This window comes from Trichoplusia ni, chromosome 15 (assembly GCF_003590095.1).
Source record: "Trichoplusia ni isolate ovarian cell line Hi5 chromosome 15, tn1, whole genome shotgun sequence".
Lineage (NCBI taxonomy): Eukaryota > Metazoa > Arthropoda > Insecta > Lepidoptera > Noctuidae > Trichoplusia > Trichoplusia ni.
The window spans coordinates 8,339,220-8,359,460 of record NC_039492.1 but is presented as its reverse complement, the minus strand read 5'-3'; the positions used below and the strand labels follow the sequence as shown (position 1 = coordinate 8,359,460).

General features: G+C 36.8%; 1 protein-coding gene across 5 annotated transcripts in view; it reads right to left on the bottom strand.

Annotated features, from left to right (window-relative positions):
• The window catches only part of LOC113501269, a 56,425-nt gene that overhangs the window by 9,447 nt on the left and 26,737 nt on the right, over positions 1 to 20,241 (bottom strand). For 3 of the 5 annotated variants that reach the window (XM_026882363.1, XM_026882360.1, XM_026882365.1), the window contains exon 2: positions 16,185 to 16,229. The gene's annotated coding sequence lies outside the window, so the exon portion shown is untranslated. Of the gene's footprint in view, positions 1 to 2,844; positions 4,453 to 16,184; positions 16,230 to 16,737; positions 16,757 to 20,241 lie in introns of those variants that run through there. The other 2 variants (XM_026882366.1, XM_026882364.1) reach the window with 2 other exon arrangements.

The following is a 20,241-nucleotide window of genomic DNA, read 5'->3' as shown; positions in this document are numbered from 1 at the left end:
AATATTATTTTGAAAAAAGTTTATAAGATAGGTAATTGTTCACTTTAAAGCATTATTTAGACCCCAATCTTGAATAAATATTTATTAAAAATCAGTAGCAAGTAGGAATAAGTATGTTCAGTTAGATAAAGCAAATAAAAAACTAAAATGAATTCCAAATATTCAGGCATCACTGAAGTGCCTATGAATCAGTAATTAATTTGAGATTTCGGAACCACTGAAAAAGTCATATTTTTATAAATAAAATTCAATTAATGTAAACAAGACAGACTTTCAGCAATATGTGATATTAAAGCGACCAATTTCTGACATATCTAGAAAAAAAATATAAATTATATTTTTTAAGGTAAGTATGTATAAGGACTTCTAAAATCTTAATCTGTTTATTATTATCAAATCCAGTGTAGATATTAATAACAATAAAAAAACAAATGCTGGATGTCTTTCTTTACTTAAATTGACACCTTCATTTCATTTAGCTCAAGGGTGTTTTAATGGCGTAAAGTTAAACCTTTACAGTCATCAATATGTAAACAAGAATAGGTTAATTAATCTATTAATTTTTTTAAGTTAAAACATAAATAAATACTTCAATAAATAGGATGTGAAAGAAACCAATGAAATCTAGATTTTTCTTGAGCATTTAATTCTGGAAAGGTTTAAGACAGCAAAAACTCTTTTTTGTTTTACAAAAATAAATATTTTTGGGGATAAAATACCATGTTTATTATTAGACTAGTGTTGGTAATAATAATAGGATTAAATAAATTATAACAGTTTTGTTGACTATCTAGATTAATCATTTGTTTGCTTAGTGATGAATGCTTGGAGCACAAATTAAGGGGAAAATCGCCCCTAAAAGTTTATTCAACCTTTTTTATTGAACTTTTTTGTTTTAATTATATGGTTTGATCATTACATTAACGACTTTATCATGTTAGAATTATTTAAAATGAATTTAAACCGTTCATACTTGTGATCATTGGATTAAATTCAGTGAATAAACGGCTAGTTCACTAGGGCAAAATAAAATGGGTATATTTCATAAAAAATATGCTAAAGTGTCAAGTTTTTTAATAATTTCTAATAGGCGCTGAGTTGATGTGCGGGTAGATTGGTTAAAAGTACGCAGGAAGTGCGTGACAGTGTTGCCATACGCAGCCGTAACCGTGCGCGGGCGCCAGTGAGCAAAGCGCGCTCTTTCGCGCAATAACGCTGCTTACTGTGACTCTACATTTGTTATTTTATTTTATTAATATTTATTTTATTTAAGGATTATTTAAAGATTGGATTCATTAATATTATTTCAGTTTTAACAGTCTTCTAATATTTTATTTTTTTATAAAACCTTTAAATAGAGTTTTATTTGCAAATAAATAATATTTTCATATAATTTAAGCTTTTTTCATGTTCAATATTTATTTTATAACTATGAAACGAGCAAAATGTTATTTTCCAGCCCGTTAAATTAGATTTCCAAATGTCCAATGAAAATTGTTATGTGGAAACTAGTTAATCTTAATACCTATAGATAATTCTTATCATTAAATAAACATCAGACATAGGTTTAGTTTATATAACAATGAAATAGTATTTTATTTAACATTTTACTATATTTTCGTATGTTACAACTTATATACAAATCTACAGTGTATCAAAAATGTGTTTTTTCTTTCTATTTTTATGCAATTAATACATAAAAAGTTCTCACACATGCAGGTTAAATGTTTTGTGTGTATGTGTGTGTTGGTCGTATGTATGTGTGTAGACCGTGTTGGAATCCGGTGTCGTTATCAGCACGTAGGGCTGAGCCTATCTAATCTTGCTCCCACTTTAGCTCTAAGATAAAATTCACTTCTTTTCAAACATATTTCAACAATTTACCTCACATGTAGGAGCCAATCGTTCATTTATTACCATGTGAAAGAACGCTGCTATTTCATTCTTTCTAGCCTTCTTTTATAAATATCTAATTAAAACATTTTTTATTTAGTTCTTTATCTACAGTTTCATAACAATTCTAACAAATAAATAGTCTAAATTAGAACAAAGACGGTATGAGACCACTCGGGACAACATTATTAAGAAATACATTTAAAAATAATTAAATAGTGTAGATTCAATGGGTTTTTAGAAAACGAAGTCTATAATTTTTCATCAGTAATGGACATACCTACAAAGTAAAAAAATGATCATTTGTTTTATATATTTGAAAACAGCTACGTCCCTACATAAATATTTCTAGACTATTTATTATTTGAACTAGCAATATTTTCGAGTCGGAACTTTTTCTCTTTGAAACTAAATTCACCATCTTCTCTTGAACAGACATTTTGAATTTCCTTACAAATAATAGCTTGTTGAAATTTTATTACCAATTTGGTACCACAAATAATTATTTGTTTCATACATATTTCACTCAGCTATTTAACTAAACGAATAAAATTAACATAAAGTAGAGTTTAATGTCCTTTTTATATTAGATTCACCAAGGAATCAAATATAAATGAACATTATTCAGTTGATATCATGAAATAACGCTGTAAACAGCTTTACCTAAATCTTGGTAGATTAAGTCGCAGATGGCAACACTGTGCTGGGAATTACCCAGACTGAAGCATCTAGTATGGCTGTATGGCTCAGAATAAAAACAGAGTTCTGAGAAAACTTTACAATCGTTAGTATTTTGAAACATTATATTAAATTGTATTACTTATATTTAATTAAACCTTGGTTTTCTTATTTAATTATTACTTTATTTATTAGGATCACTTTTAGAGACTAGGAGTTCGTTAAAAAATAATCATCACTACTTTCAAATAATTTTAAAATTTTAGGACTTACCAAAAAAATCTTGAAGAACTATCAATGACAGTTTTCGCGCGTAATTTCTTTGTATATTGTTTTTAAAGTAATTTCACCCTAAATGTTTGTCTTTAACGAGTAATGTTCACTTGTCACTTGTCACCATGTATCGGTCGCTGGTGGCCGCACCAACCGTGTCCGAAAGTGTCAAGAAAGTCACCTACATAGCATCAAGTGCAGCAACAGTTTGGATGTCACACGTACACGAGTACTACACACAAGTTCAATAACAGTGCGCTTGGGCCCCTTCTGAATTATGATTACACTCTTGGAGTAGGACAATGGCGTATTAAGCTCGATTAAGGTTCGTCTGATTGCATGATTTATAAGAATTTATTTGAATGTGATCCGGGCTAGTCAGCTGAAGGCAGGCGGGAGCAGTACCGCAGCCGGCGCGGGCGGCGGTGAGCTGCACTCGTCTTCTCTCAGGCGTGACGTCCGGCCGGGGTCAGCGAACGCAGGGCCGCCGATAGCTTTCTTGTGCCCGACAAACGACCCTCCGAGATGTCACTCACGTGTTTTCTGTCGCCCCTTCCCGGACAGTCACTTCCCAACGACTATTTGTTCCATCGACGCCACTGAACTCGCACGCCCTTTGATGCTTCCCATTGCTTCCAAATAACTGTCCGAAGAGGAAGTATTCAGATCGCTGGCTGTCACGTCTGATTCACTCTTATATATTTGTACACAATCACACGCGGATCCTTTCGACGTGATATAATTAAATCGGGGGTCTGTGTCTCGTTAATGGATAATTGTTGTGCGATATCATCGTTTCTTCGGCGCGGGCGCAGCCATCAGCGCTAACAGATTAATCGTGGCAATGTATCACACGTGCAGTCTGCGCTAGCGGCCCTTCTATTTGTAAACCGGCGCCGAGGGCCGCACATTCCTAGCATGCCTCGTGCCCTGCGCGCCGCCACCCGAACGTTCTCCGCTACGGAACTACCACTACCCACTACCGGCACTCTGTCTATAATACCGCTAACATCAACTACTGCATACATTTTTTTCCTGCATTGGCAGCAATGTATTTCGTCCACCGCGATACTGACGTTAACCTAATGCGTACACTCGACTCTGAACTCTAATGTTGTATTAAAGCCAATGCTACTGTAACTGTCAATCGCTGAATATTGTTGAGAAGATTTCGTCAAATTGTTGAATCGTACATGGATTTGTGAATGGCTTCAGACTAAAGGGTTATATGGTTTAAGGAACATAATTTGTTATAACATTTTGTATTTACTTTAAAAATATATTTCTTCGGTTATGGAAATGACCCAAATATTACCGAAAACTGTGATAAGAACCACTTCTCTAATCAGTCATGTCGTGTCAGAACTACGTTCCCAAGCAGTACTGGCTATATAATTGCACTTTACCAAGCTTATGAATTACAGAAATAAATAATACGTATCAAGGTATATTATGCAAAGGGAAATCAATTTAGAAAAGGAATTCAAAACGATAGATAACGAGTACCTACACTAAACTATAACCCAAATACGGCTAAATAGCGAGTATTCATAATGAGATGTACCAAAGTACAGTCCCTGCATTCCGATGAATGGTGAGCGGGCGCCGCGACACGGCCGGGGCCGAGGGGCTCGCGGGCTGGAGCGGGGCCGGGGGGGGGGTGGGGGGAGGGGGGGTTGACACGAGGGGGGACAGCACGTACGCATGCCTGCGCGTGCGCCTGCCTGCGACAAATAGCCGCTACAACAAATTCTAACAGGTGTCCACTTCAGACCAATTTTGGGCTTAGTTAACAACTATACGTCATGTTAAAGCCCTTTAGAACATCCAAGTTTCAAGATGTCAGCCGCCATCATCGCAACAAAGTAACTATTGCAAGCTCAGTTATAGAAAGCATCCTAAACAATCGTCCAAAAATTATTTGAATGTGAGTAAGTAAAGCTCGGTTTACTTTAGCAGAGGGGAGTAGATCAAAGATGACCGATCACAGATATCTTGACTCACCTCCCGGATGTACGCGGAAATGGAAGCTACAAAATTTTCTCGGAATCACGTTACAAATCTTAAGTATTTCCGTACAGATGTCGGAATCGTTAATTACATCAATTTGATGAATCAGAAAACATAGAAATCTGATTTGCTCATTAAGTAGTTGATTGAATAACCCGAATGGAGGCAATCAGTGGTCAGCAAGCGGTAAGTCGATTGAAGAGGTACTAACGTTTACCGGAATGTTAATGAATGTGGTGCAGTGTCGCAAATGACTCATAGCGGTCTTTATTAAAGTGCTACATATTAAGAACATGTTCTAATGGAATGCGGATGCTTCCTGGAATTTGCAACTACATATGAGGTCTCTGGGCCTCCTAATGTTAAGAGGCTCAAGGTGTCAATTAGCAGCTCATCTCAGTATGCTCAGGTGCTCTTGGGATATGTCGTTGCTTGGGTGGTCCAGTTCTGTTCCTATGGTTATGCCACATCTCCTCTGTACCAAGCTTCGAGAGTTACTGTTGAAGCCATCAATGTAGGCGACATGAAGCATAATGTTTTTTAGGAATCTTTGCGACTCACGTGCTGATCAAGTCAAAAGTTAAGTATCAAATGCAAAGAAAGGTTGCGGAGAATCTGAAGGTTCTTAACATCTTAAAAAAAAAATAGCTCCAGATCCAGATCCACAGTATAATAAAGGCAAGAAAAAAAGACACATCGCCAAAAAATGCATTTTGGAATAGACCTGCTTTCTGCGCGATTCCGTTGAAGCGATTGTTCTTTAAGATAACAGTCCAAGAGATGATCTGATTACATGTTATATGATATTTTACGAGAGCTTCGTGATACAGGATTTAAAAGAACTAAGATGAGAGTTTAAAAAACATGTTCCCAACGTAAAGCCTCCGTTAGTTTTACGAACTCTTTAGTTCAGAGCTAAAGAGCTGTGGGTGTATTCAGATGCAGTCGGCGGGACTGTGGGAGCTAAATTATTCCACATATGATTTATGGTCATTGTCACTTTCAACAAATGCTAATGCTCCCGTAAAATATATAGAACAATTCTTGTTCAAGTCTTGCTTGTTAAATAAGCAGAGAAAAGAAAAAATATGTATGCTTGTTGAAATAATTAAAGCTTGCATCAATGTTGGCGTTTTAGCCATTAATAATTAAGTGTTATTACAACAAAAAGTGGAAGTAAGTCGTATCCCGGGTTAGCGGTGCAACAATGCAGGAGGTGAGTGCAGCTTGCGCCCGCGCGGGTGGCTGGGCGCGGCGCTCGGCGCGTGCGAGCGGCAGGTGCGCCCGCGCACCCGGCCGCTTTGTTACAGCGCCGCGTGAGAATTCCCCACCGTTGTAATTACTGACCCTTTAGGGTTCTGTTTGTCTGTCCTACCTTACGCCATTCCTAATCCTTAGCTGTTAGTATCCATTCGTTTATAATAACAACAATCTTGTCTAATTGACTAGGCAACAATTGTGATGCGCAAAATGTAAACATTTTGGAGTGAGTTAAGGTAACTTCTATTTAGATTGACATAACAGACCAGCTGGATTGAAGGTTGGCAGACCTAGGACACATGAAGTTATTTAAAAAAATATCACAATTTCGATAAATGAATGAACCTCCAATGAATATCCAGGTGACGTAAGTAATTAAAAATCTTTTTATGAACTCGAAACAAATATATCAGATTGATGTTTTAATCCATAATGGAATTTCAATTGAATTCATTTATCAGACGATAACACAAAACTGCTTAAGTGTCATATAATTGTATTCGATTCCAGAAAGCGTATCTTTGTTGATTACTCCAAAATGTTAATGATTTCCAAAATGCATAATCATCTTTTTATGTGTTGGTGCGATTAGGAAATTGACACCATCTGGGAACAGATCTTGTTTTTTAAGTGAATGGGAAAGAATTTCTGAATACCATCAACAATAACTATTCGCACCTTCAACCTTTTGTGGTACAAAGGGATTCTTTTCCATTTTTCTGACATCTTCTCTCTAATAGAAAGGTAGTTTCAGTATTATTGTGTACTTTTCGAACGATGATTTTTGCTACACTACTTTCCTATAGTCTGCAGATTGAGGCGAATTTTCTAAATCTGATAAAGTAACCTACAAATGAAATGTAGAGGTAGTTCGGTGGGAAGTCCTAAATATTGTTCAGATGGACAGTACCTAGCCACTACCCAGCTCAACAAAACAGATTCTTACTTTTAAACACAATCACTGCATCCCTTACCTTCAGTCAGTTGTTTATGATTTTATCAGTTCGGTCATCGTGATTGGCGGTCATATATAGAATCTAATGAGAGACATGGCCTAGTCGATGTGTTTTACTTGAAAAGGAATTCTCTAATTATATCAAATTACTAGTTCTACTTTTTATAAGGTGAACGTTACAGAGGACTGCGCGCTTCCTTTCATGCACTATACGTTGAAGTATTGCTTTGTTTTATTAATTGAATCCAGATCCCCAATAAGGAGGTCTGTCGTCTCTGTAATGACACGTTACAATATAAATATATGAGATGTCGTCGTGTAAAGTGCTCCTTTGTTAGATAAAGTAAACGGTACTATTATCGGTATTTGCATTTTAGATAGCATTCTTAATGGACACATCGTTATCCACTACAAACTCCCGGGAACGATCATTTTTCCATTTTTTATGGTTAATCGTCTTCGTATGGAAGTATTACCGCTTATAGCGGTTGTAATCGATATAAAATGAAATAAATAAACACTCTAATGTATGTTGGTAATAAAATTGTGTTAAATAGTCGCCATTTCGTTTAGTGGTAAAGTGGGTGAACTAAAGCGGTCTTGCATCAATATAACGACGCCTTTTAAAGTTTTGAGGCTTCGATAAAATATTTCAAATCGAGGGGATTGCTTTAATAAGTAGATGCAACAATGTTTCCTTATTATTTCTGTAACACTAAAACGGTGCTTATGGATTTATTTAGTCATTAGACGCAAGTGACAGTGCCGGACGGTTAAGCTTTTAAAAATATATCTAAATAGCACGAATGCACCCCCGCGGTGTCTCTTCATGTTTATAGTTTAATTTCCAATGGGATCGCTCGCTGTATATTAAAGGCTCTATTAAAATTTAATCGTCCACTTAAAATGTATAGTTATTAAAACTGACGATTGCTTTAACAGTAAAGTAGTTTTTAAATATCTATTCTGTGACATCTGTTACTTGTGGTGCCTTGAAATGCATGGGGGACTTGGTCTCAGAGGGTTCTCATATAAAGGAATTATACATCGGTGTCTTAACATAATCAAAGATATTCGTATAGCTTACTAGGGAAGTTGAGACTGAAATGTAAACATGTTAATGTAAAAATAGTAACGAAAGAGATCTAATATTAAGACTACTCCAAACCATACAATACAGGATCATTTGTTTCTTGTACTAAAATGATTGAACTTCAGTAGCTTACTTATACAAGTTTTATTAAACTTGAACACACGACTTGACACAACGTGGAAGAGAGATGCCGCTCTACACCGAGTATTGCGCTGTCACGCTTCCACAATCAGAACAATATTACTGTAAGACGCCGCAGACCGTTCTTCGTAAAAATAAATTTCAGTATAATTTGACAATATGAATGATTTAATACTATTTATTGGTAAAGCTTATATATTCATAAGTAGAGTAGTAGGTATTAGTAGCCAAACAATTTATTTTCGATTTGTAATTAGTTCGAGTTCAGAAACCAAACTTCGTGTTGTCTGGTCCATTTACCAATAAAGGCTTCAGGCATTACCAAAAGGAATCAAAAAAAGGCGGGTGAAACCGCGGGGTTTAGTTAGTTTTCTTATCAATATTGATCTATGTGATGACATATTGGTTTTCAGTGTTACAATACAGGCACAGTGTTGACTCACTTCACCCCTTTGACTTTTGATGACACAGAGCCACTAGTAGTACCTAAGTTAATCATCAAGACGATGTAAAGTTGATATTTAAATTTATTGTTCGCGGAATCTAATCAAAGTAAGCAGAAAAACAATATGACTCATTTACTTAAGAGCAGATAATATTTAACTGACAAATGTTTGCAACGAAATCTGCATCGTTTCCAATATGATTCATAATGATTAACTGTCATTCAAATGGCTTCGTCATTATTAATAGACAATTTAAGTTTTTTTTGTTTGATATTTTAAAAATCTTTTTATTTTCTGCGTGTCAAGGATGTCACATATATTTGGAACATTTAATACAAACATTATTTAATTGCTGTAGATAGGTGTATTGATTGATATTAAAACTCCTTGCATAATTACATTTACATAAATATAGCCCTTAAGATGTTTTTTTATGTGAACTAAACTTAATACTGTGATTGCAATCTCGCTAATGATCGTTAACTATTGTCTTTGCAAATGAGTAGTAAATGACAATAGGCCAGCAGTATATTAAGCTGCGGAAGACAATACAGAAACAAGGCTAAAAGTAAATGTTCCTCTCGTTAGACCTCCTCAATGCATTAACGTCGCCTACCACGATTAATGAGCTACAAAGTTATTTGGAAGCAATTATTTTATTTTTACCATTCCACTATTAATACAATTATAAGAACAGTAAAATTTGGCTATCGTCCACTGTTCGTAATCTCCGAACCTAATGACCCGAAATGCAAATTTATTTGACTTTTAAATAGCTCGCATCTTTGTGTAACGTACCACATTGTTACAATTAATTTCATCGATTATAAATTTCTTCAATTACGTCGCGAACTATTTGAACTGTCCGGCACAGTACACAATACATAACAGTTTATATCTACTGATTACAAATATTGAAATGTTTTGCTCATCTAGTATGTCATAGAGACAGATATTACACGATACGGATTGCGTCGTACGACCTTTTTACGCCTCTTTGTCCGTGTATTGATAAAGAAACAATGACGTTTGAGTACTGGCCGTTTCTGCGTAGCTAATTAATAGGTATGTTCCCATGAAATCACTTCAGTGAAGGTAGAAAGATATTTGCATATACATAAATAAACAAGGATCCTCGTATCCGCAGCTAGTGCGAACAATGTGCAGGAAGTTAGCTTACCCGCTTTTTGTTATAATCAAGTACTTTGATATTATTATAAAATTTATTCCCATGACATTGCATGAATGATATTTAATCCAAAATCGCATTTCAATCTGAATCAGAATTAGATCGGTTTGTGAGTAGTACGTTTGTGCGTAGAAAACTAAATAGAGTGGTTTAGAGCGACACCAGCATTAATTCGATTGATAAACCTAAGTCGAGCCGGGCAACGAAAGTGGAACAGGGTTTGTCAACATGGACCGTCAGCTGGCCCCGACGATAGTGCTTATCGCCCGCGGGACATAGTCCGCTCATTCACAAGCCTGTCCATTCATGCGCCTGCTCCCACCGTGATCTACGCACCAAACTGGTCCTTAAGACGTTAATTAAAGGGTTTAAAATCGTGTGTGACAAGTGGGGGAGAGCGGGGCGGGGGGTAATGTAGATCGAGGATATCGCGGGGTCAGCGCGGATTGCAGGCGCCCGATAAACGTCGATGGCGTCCAACGAGCCACTAACAACCAGCGACGCACACATGGATACGCTCTAAAAAATGTAACGCACATAGAATTGAATTATCACCCCATTAAATATTTCCAACATGAATTCTTACTCTTGTTTTGTCGATAAAGAAAATATGTCACAGAAAAAAGTTCAACTGTCCCATTCATTTGTTGCGTGCGTGATAGTAAGCTTGATAAGGTTTCAACGTAGTGTCGAATAACAGCTACAGTTATTTGTTATTTCTATTAATTTCGCTGTATGGTAGTCAATGAACTGCGTTTTCATTTTTATTATCACATTAAAAAAGCGGTAGTAGTAAACTTCTTCACACACTGCATCACGCAGCACACTGACAGGTGCCATAAAACAATTGCATTATTTACGTTTGTTAACATTTATAACGACTGACATCGTCGGTGTTGTGTTATTAATGCTTATGAAGTGTTAATTAAAAAATTTAACTTTTTTTTTATGTAATCTGTTCCACATTTGATTACGCTAAGGTATCATGTCGTGCTTCACTTTTTTTTTCCGTTTCAAGTGTTTCGTGCTCCGAAGAGAACATCAACAATTACTGATATTTTGCGCAATTGTATGAAACATCCTAGTCATACATGAATAATGCGGCGCCTGGTCCAAAGTTACGTCCAGCAAACCACTTATGAATACCCATACATGTAGATAATTGTATGAGTCATTTACTCTACTTAATATAATATGCAGCTTTGATTCATTGATCATGTAAAATAATGACACATATGTACAATATGGTAACGATTTCCGCTAAAACTTGCAGGACACGACCCTGTTGACTTTTGACATCGCTGCGGGCTGAATCATCTAACAAATAATGTATCATTCAAACTACAATGCCCGTTATTCGAGAGTAACGTTCATTCATAGGTATGTGACACAGCGATGTATTTAAAACGGTTTTATCGTGTTGCAAAATATACTACATTTACCTACACAATTGATAAAACGGATTACGAACTTGGATGTCCCTGCACTGCGCTCAATCTGTAGCATTCTTCGCTGCACGCTATCTGTCGTCATTCAAAGATAACTCTTAAAATACGACTCGCACGGTTCAGTTTGATTTGTGTGGACGACACATAATCAGTGCGTATAGCTTTGTATAAATGATTGTTTTGAACTGCCGATGCCACTGCGTAATAACATACGCACATACGCGATCAACAATAGTCTAAAATGATTTGCAAGATGGGTCGTTTATGAGCAATGTACTTATCTGCAAAACTACTTCCCAATGCACTTAAAACTCAGTGGACTGTCACCTCAATGACATGAAATGACATCAATTGGCCTGATGGGCCCCATCTCAAACATTATGAAGGGCGAGCAATTGTCTATGAAAAGGGCCGTCAAAGGATTATATTATCTACGTCGCAGCGCTTTTTATACGCAGTTATTGTGGGTCGTTCAATAATACGGATTCTGAGTTCTCAAGACAAAAGCAAGTCTAATGTATTTTAGGACTATTTTTCATCCTTTTTACTTTCTTAGTTAGATATACGACTTCAAGTCGACTCTTTATCACATAAAGTAATCAGTAGCTACATAAAAATACGTTTGATTCAAGAACGATGAAAATTAGGTTATCTAATAACAACATCCTGAATACTGTTCAAATATACGTTAACTATGAAATTCGCAAATCTACTAGTGTGATTGTCCAAAAAACGTCGGAGTGATGCGCCAAGGTTTAACCGTTTAATGTAAGATGGTAATATGATGTTCAAATGTGTCGATGAAAAATGTTACAAAACGTTTTTCTAAAGTACATAGTTTTGGACCAATTGTAGGTGAATCACTATCAGGAATAGACGAGAGAAATTTCAGAAAAGTATACAAATAGGTAAAAAGAGGTTGGTATCCTTTTCTCTGTGATGCGCATAAAGTTTTGCGCCAGCCAGGTGAGGACCTCCCGGCCAAGGCCCGGCTGCGGCCGGACGTGTTTTGTCAATGGTAGCCAACTTGACCCGCCAATAAAGGGTTCCATTCATGACATCATTTATCGACTACGCTTCCGTCGAGGGTGCTTATCGAGCAACGAAATCCATTGATTGTGGCACGTCACAGGCGCCATCGCAGAAATTCTAACGAGTTATCAATGTAAACGGTTTGTTTACACAGTTAACCGTAATCTTATCCGGTGACCTCCTTAGACTCTCCCGTTTCGAAATTGTATCGTCGGTATCGTGTGGTGTCCTTATTACATGTCGCCGGAAGTGCGCGCTCGACGCGATCCGCCGACCAAACGTTCATTCATGTTCTACGTATTTATTTAGTGGGCAACCGTACCTACCGCACTCTTCAGATAATCACTTCAGCCAGTTAAGGCACCTAGTTTATTTTTATGTTTATAGCTTTATCTACGCGATGGTACTTGAATGAAGGAGTGACAAATTCTACAATGCGTCGGAATGTGCTGCGCGAGTACGTTTGGTGACAAAGAAAGTTCAAAGTCCTCCGTTACTACTATAAAGGGTGATGTGAATTATAAACAGAGAGAATTCATGAAAATGATGTTAATACTTTAAAATATTTTTAACTGCCTACTTCATCCTTTTAATGGATACATGCATTATTAAATGGTTTATTTTATTACTTAATGATATAAAAATAAATTAGTAGCTTTATGACTGTTTATGTTCGTTTGAATGGTTATTAGTTTGGGTCAAACAAATAAATAGAGTTAAATAAACTATAATCGTAAACAAAGGGATTTGAGCGCGAGCAGGTTGGCTGGTAACGTTTACTCGTTATCGCACAGACAAAGGCATGACATACAAAATACGACATCGATATCTATTTTTATAAGAATGTTTGCTTTCGAAGGTGTCGGTTGGGCGAGCGGAAGTGGCGAGTAGGGGCGGGAGGAAAGGGACGCACGCGCAAGCTAATTGCCGGGAATTTCGGAGGTCGCCCGATAACCCGCGTCTACGCCGGAAGTCGATAGTGCTTTGATGTGTTGCGATGGCGTCCGCTCCCCTATGTAATGTACTTCACTAATAAACGGCCACCTAGTTGACTCCGTGCCTCCTGCCGCCCGCCGCCCGCTGCTCGCTACAACATTGCAGCCTATTTATTGCGGAAGCACTTGAAATTGATTTACGACTAAAACTAGACAGATTCAAAGCTGATGTTAAGATGGGAAGGAAACATGGAAATCGATTGATCATGTTTGTACGGAAGCTGGAGTATCTCAAAGGAGAGCATTCCCAGTTTAATGCAGATGAGATGTTGGAACAGGTCGCTGGGTGATCGGAAGCTGAGCGTTACTGAGAGTATTTAGTTGAGTCATTTAGGACTATGGACTTAGCTTGTTGGTTGATGTCATCAGAAAAATGGGTGAGTATAAGTATTGTGATTATGTGCATGCGATGCGGCGTCGTCTGCGGATGGAGCAGCGCTTCCTGTGCGTGTCGCGAGACGTACAACTATTAAACGTGAAAGCGCGGGAATGTATGAAGTTCTGTATGACATTTGTTTGACGGCAGACATCAAAAGAAGGAACCAGTTAACTCTGTTAGCTGTTCCATTTCACGAATGCCATTACTCTTAGAGGCAAGGTTATCATTTCGAAACTTTCCGCGGTAGAGCTGCTCTACCTTTTATCAACAAAGCCTGTTATCCTAAATTCACCTAATTATGGATAATCTATTGATATGCTTAGTCTAATGTATGTATGTATTTAATTTGAAACGTATGAGATTTAGTGCAAGTGATTGAGAGTAGATCTTATTAAAGAATCGCGGAATAAGACAGAAGTTTGGTCAACACTTTGATTGAATATGCAAACGATATCAATGCACCTTCAGCCAGACGTTATTTTATGGAGGTAAACGAATTGGTTTCTCCTGCAAATTACTCAGTCAAAATTTCAGTTTCGGTTTCGGCTATCGTGGGTTATATTATAATATATTTAGCTGTTAATCCCGCTCTTATCATATGCGTAAAAGGAAAATCGCGAGGTTTAAGAGCTGAGCGTATCGCGTCCCGTACTGGGGGAATACCAGCCACATCCCGTTGTTTCCTGATATTCTTTAAGAACATACGTCAATGGATTCTATTATAACGCTAATTAATAATTGTTTGAGTACATTGTTTGGTGTTACCAAGGAGTTAGGTATTTGTGGTCTATGATGGGTGTACGATTGTTTGTTGTTTTTCAAAATTTTGATAGTCCCTATCGCAAAGGAAAAATACGTATTTTTTTAAAGGTAAATAGTAATTAGAATATTGTGAATTGCAAAGAATACATATCTCAGATTTATTTGGATGCTGTTAGTTCGAACTTTCTAACTTAGGTAAGGATGAACAAGGGTGGCAGAGACCAGGCAAAGATTATTTAAAAATAATATCACTAAGCGCATTGAAAACGTACTGCATGTGAAGCGGACACAGTTTTTTTCCAAATAGGGCACATTTTGTGCGTCAATTCGGTAGCGAGTGCGGTTACAGCGCTACATCTCAATCAAAATGACGTTAATGTAACAGATAACACATAAATTGAGTAACGGACTTGTGAAATTGCGTCACATTTTTATGATAAAAAAATCAATTTGTGTCAGTCTGTTTAACCTCTATTATCAAAGGCCGTTGTGTTTACTCTACAATGCTATATAGCGAGCAGTGCATCCTCCTTAGCAGTCCAGATCAACTGTTCCAACGGATTCACGAATTAAAAATTGTAAGTCACATTAAGTGTCCAGTGGTTTTAATGAAATACCGTTTAACATCCGACTTGAACATTTCTATTATTATCTATATCGTGAAACCTACTTCTAACCGGTAACTCCGGTAAGTGGCGTATATAAACACTATCGTTGCTACCTATAGATACGGGAACCGAAATCTCTGTTCAATCCAATATTTTTTAGTGTTATCTATTGGAGTTGTTACAATTTAAACAAAATATGATAAGGGCGAACGGTAACTAGCATCTTCACTCACGAAAATTGTTTCAACCGGATGTTAGGCGGTGGTCCTAATGAAAATTATTAAATGTTTGCCAACTATCAGACAAATACCAACCTTATTGCTTTTGTACAAACACCAAAATGGAATGTTTATTTTCTATAGATAATACTTATTACTTAACTCTGAGTGTCAGTTGTAAAGAGGTCTCTATATGAGTCACGAATGAATAATTTCACCCGGATGCGACGAATGTCACGAAAATGTTGACCCGGATGTCGAGTATTTTCATGAATGTTTGACATTCGAGAAACTCGAGAGGAAACTCGCACATACAGAGAAAAAATCGAAAAACATCACTGTGGAAATGTAAATGTGAAGTAATTCGTTGTAACTTCTTCATTCGGTGTATGTACTTAAGTAAGGTACTTAAGGGTTCGTAGTATTGTCGTAGTACTTGTAATCGTGCGGTCTCGTCGGCCGCTTTAATTCGTCGAGGTGGCAGCTAACAATGATGACCGCGACGTTTGTGCCGTGAGCGAGCACGCATCACAATTATCACCGACCTATTTCGAGTGCGCATAATTAGTAGACACTCGAACGATTTAAACTGATCTACTAATACGCGACACGTTGGATACAAACGTATTTAAATCGATTAAACGATACAATCGATAAGATTGTGTTTCGTTTTGAATGTAAAGAAAATTCTGCCATGTTTTTTCAATCGGTCTGTGTATGATTTTTGATCGGTTGTCAGTAAACTGAAGTTTCTTTTGCTGACATGGTAATTACTATACTTGTATTAACTATGTAGGTACTCACCATGTTTCAGGCGAGTTTCCCGCGATGAAAAGCGTTTCAGTATACCTGAAACAAAAACAAAATGTCATGTAGTTGAACAGTCTTGCATTCAATGTGTATTTGAGATATATATATATTTGATTCAATGTTTGTGGATCGTCGCAAGGATGTGCAGACGGCGGCCATTCTGGCCCCCGATCCGTGCTCCAGAAACAGTGGCCGCGGGCCGCCGGCAGACAGTTTGCAATTAATCGATTACAATAATTGAATTACGTGATGACGTAGTGACAGCTGCGCAAGCGCCGCCGCTGTGTGCGCAGGTGTCGCGAGTGACGCGCTCTTTGAGAAAATCAAAGGAAAACCCACGCGCGTCTCGCGCCACTATCGACACGTTTTCATTTGCAAAATATTGGTGTTACCATCTGTAATCCGGTTATTATACGTTCAGATCCGAGACTATACTTAGTTACTTTCTTTTACAAACAATAAACGTATTGTTTGCGCGCTCACATCGATTATTTATATAAATTAGTATCAGTAAAGCAAAAGTCAGAAAAATGCATGGAAAACTCACAGCTACTTAATGAGATATCCTCAAGAAGTCAGAATCGCGTACAAAAAGCTGTGTGTTTTGCCCACAGCTGACTTTATATACGTTGTCTACGATAATATTAATAATCAATGCAGCTTACTCATTGCATTAATGCATTAGAAGTGACGGTTTGCAAAGGTTCATGAACATCGTAAAAATTATTCTTAGATGACTCATGCAGACCGCTGAGTCATAAAAACTAAGATTAATGAAGTCATATGATGTAAAAAACCACTCAAGGGATGGAAGATTAAAGTGCCTTTCCTCCCGAAAACTTTGAAAGGTTCTAACAATAAACATAAAAAAAATATGAGGTAGAGCCGAAGCCAGGTCTCATACCGACTAGTAAACTATAGTCCCTTAAACTCCTATAAACCTAGAACAAAATGGTCCACAGATACTGACATCACCTTAAGAGGAAGCAAAAACTTAATAGAAAAATAACGGATCCAAAATTCCGGGTTAGACTGAGGCGAACTCTATAAATAGTCCATGTTTTCAAGTATATTCCTAATAAGAAGTAAATACTTCTGAGGCCTTTCTCTTCAAAAAATAAGAGCTCTACAATGTATAGTGCGCTATCACACTTCCACAATTGAAATATGTTGTTTCAAGGAGCAGTTGTAGGTTCCTCCCTGAACATACGTACAATTGCAAGAACTGTTCGAAGCTTTGATACAAGGAAAGTGAGATTTTTACAAGCGCTAATAAAGAAAGAAATCGCTCATAACGAAAATACATAACTTACTTAGATTACTTAACTTACTAAACTTAGATTTACCACCTCTTGTATAATGCGCATTTGTATAGTAAGCTCCAGAATCCATGTAATTTTTTTTCGGTTCCTAGATAAAAAGTCATTTTTTTCTAAACAAATCTAGGGTTTTATATGAACATCAGTTTACAAAGATTAGGATGTTTGCCTCAGCAAAGGACCATCAGGTATAACCAACAATTGATTTGTTTCAAATATTTGGCAATTCCACATTAAGAAATACATTTGAAGGAACTAGATTACTAATTCATATGTGCAGCTACTCGTAAATTGGCGTGATATCTAATGGACAATCCATTGAACTAGCACCAGCCGAAATAGTTCAAGGGATGTGGGTTAATTTGAAGATGGTAATGTGGATAAAAGCAGATTTAGTTCAATGTAGGTAAGCGAGGGTATTCATGAAAGGGCATTTAAACTGTTACAGAGATTTATTTTGGGCGAATTTCGTTTAACAGTAGATAGACTGCATCAGATAGGCGCATGAAACTTCTGCATACATGATTAAAGAGATTATTCTTATGATCTTCATGTTAAAATCTACGCCTTCGTTAAGTAATTTAGATTAATGCTGTGTTTTCACAAGGGTTGTGGTTTTAGAAACAACGGAATATTCAATTTATCCAGATAAAATAATTATTTTTGATGTTAAAACCATTAAACTCTCATTGCATAGATGTGATGGAAAGTGGGGGGCAGTGGGGGATGTAGTGAGAAAGGAAAGTTTGAGGAGATTTAGCTTCCTTCAAGAGAATCTGATTATTAATTTATTTTTTTTCCAAAAACTTAGAAGACACGTCAATTTATCATAACGAGGTTGTTAACGAGGTTTGCTGCAATCTACCCACAGTAACCGCACATGCCTCTCAAGTAGTAGCCATAGCATCTTTTAATGAACAAGTTAAATTTTCATGACTTTTTTAGTTAATTTGTGACTCAATTTCGTCTTAAATGAGTTTAAAGGGCACGCTTAAAGCGGTCGCAAAATAAACGCTGTTTATGCACTGCATGGCATTCTAAAGTAGGTAATTGATATTTTTAATTGAAGGGGGTTTAAAAGTAATGATGGCTCTGAGTCCTATGGGCATGTAGAGTCAATACTATAATAATTTTATAATTGATTGAAAAGCATTTATTTTGCAATTTTTGGAATGTTTGGTAATTTCAGTAAGTAATACCTTAATTTTTACAACCGACAATGTTTAATTATGATGTGAAACCTAACACATGTGATATAGAGCTCATTCTTCTTTAATATCTAAATCAGGAATTTTCTCAACCGCAGGTATTATTTTGTCCACATTTGTCATTTTATTTGTTTCTTAAACATTTATTTTATGAACTCCTCTACACATTCGTACAGCGACCTACTAAATCCATTAGATAAGTAATCATTATATAATTTAATATTTTAACCCTATTTTGTAGCTGCCATTTAAACTAATTTATAAATTAATTAATTCCAGGTCTAATTTGTTAACAATAATATTAATTATAATTATTCCAACTTCAATTTCATACCTATATTAAAATCTCGTACCAGTTTAAAGTATTGTACATGGAATGAAGTGCACAAAAAAATTCAATGTCCGACACAAAGATGTGAAAATTAAATTAATAACTTGAAACGGCTTTGAAAAAAACTTATATTGTATTATTATATTGGTTTAATAGCTAAATATCTCAAATTTCATAGAGAGACCTATGTGAAAATAATTAAGTCTCCATGGGGCGCAGACTATAAAAAATAATCTAAATTACACCTACCTAGATATATGTTCTAAAAATTCTATCAATAAATTATATTTTATGGTTAAAAATATCAGTGAGCTTTATTCTAGCACATAAAATCACTAAGTTATCAAAACTTTATATTTTTGAGAAAAAAATATTTTATTAAATTTAAATACATGAAATGATTTAATATATGGCGCAGGTTGTAGTGCGCCAGAGTGTGTATGTGTGTGTCGGTGTGCGCGGCGTGGATGTGGTGAGCGGCGCGCGCGCCGGCGCGCGGTAGGTATGGTGAGAGGCCGAGCGGGGGCGCGCACACACACAGCCGCGCGCCGGCCAATCGCCGCGCCTCTTACACGCACACCACCGTACACCCGCTATGCCATAAACCTAGTTTTCTTACGAAAAACGTATTCATTTTGTATATGTTTAGGGTGTGGGCGCCCCCGCGCATGCCACCCGCCCTCAGAACGACTACCCTTAATTCAACTCTACCTTTAGAACACATAGAAAAAAAATCACAATAATTCGCACTACGACCGACGCCCTCCGGACTTCGATAAATTTTCAGCATTTTTCCTGAATTTACTTCCAAGGATGTTTTACATATTTAGAAAGCTATTAAAATGCGCTTTAACATGAGTCCAAATTGATTGAGAACACAACACTTGGGAGCGAGATATTTGCTTTTGAACTTTACTTCTGTTCCAAGTTTTCTATTTGAGAATAAAGAAAAAAATATTGAGTTTTTATAAATTATTTTACTAAATAACATCCCACGGAACCCCTTTATGCAATAAAATTAGCAATGAGTGTGGTAGTACTCGCGTAAAGGCATGCACGCGGGGGCCCGCCCAGGCGGCGGCGGCGCGGGCGCGGGGCGGCGGCTTCACTGCGCCCTCGCACTCACACATAAGTGTTAAAAAAAAACTTTCTCATCCTGAACCTTTTGCTGCCGATGTGTAGGCGCAAGTCTA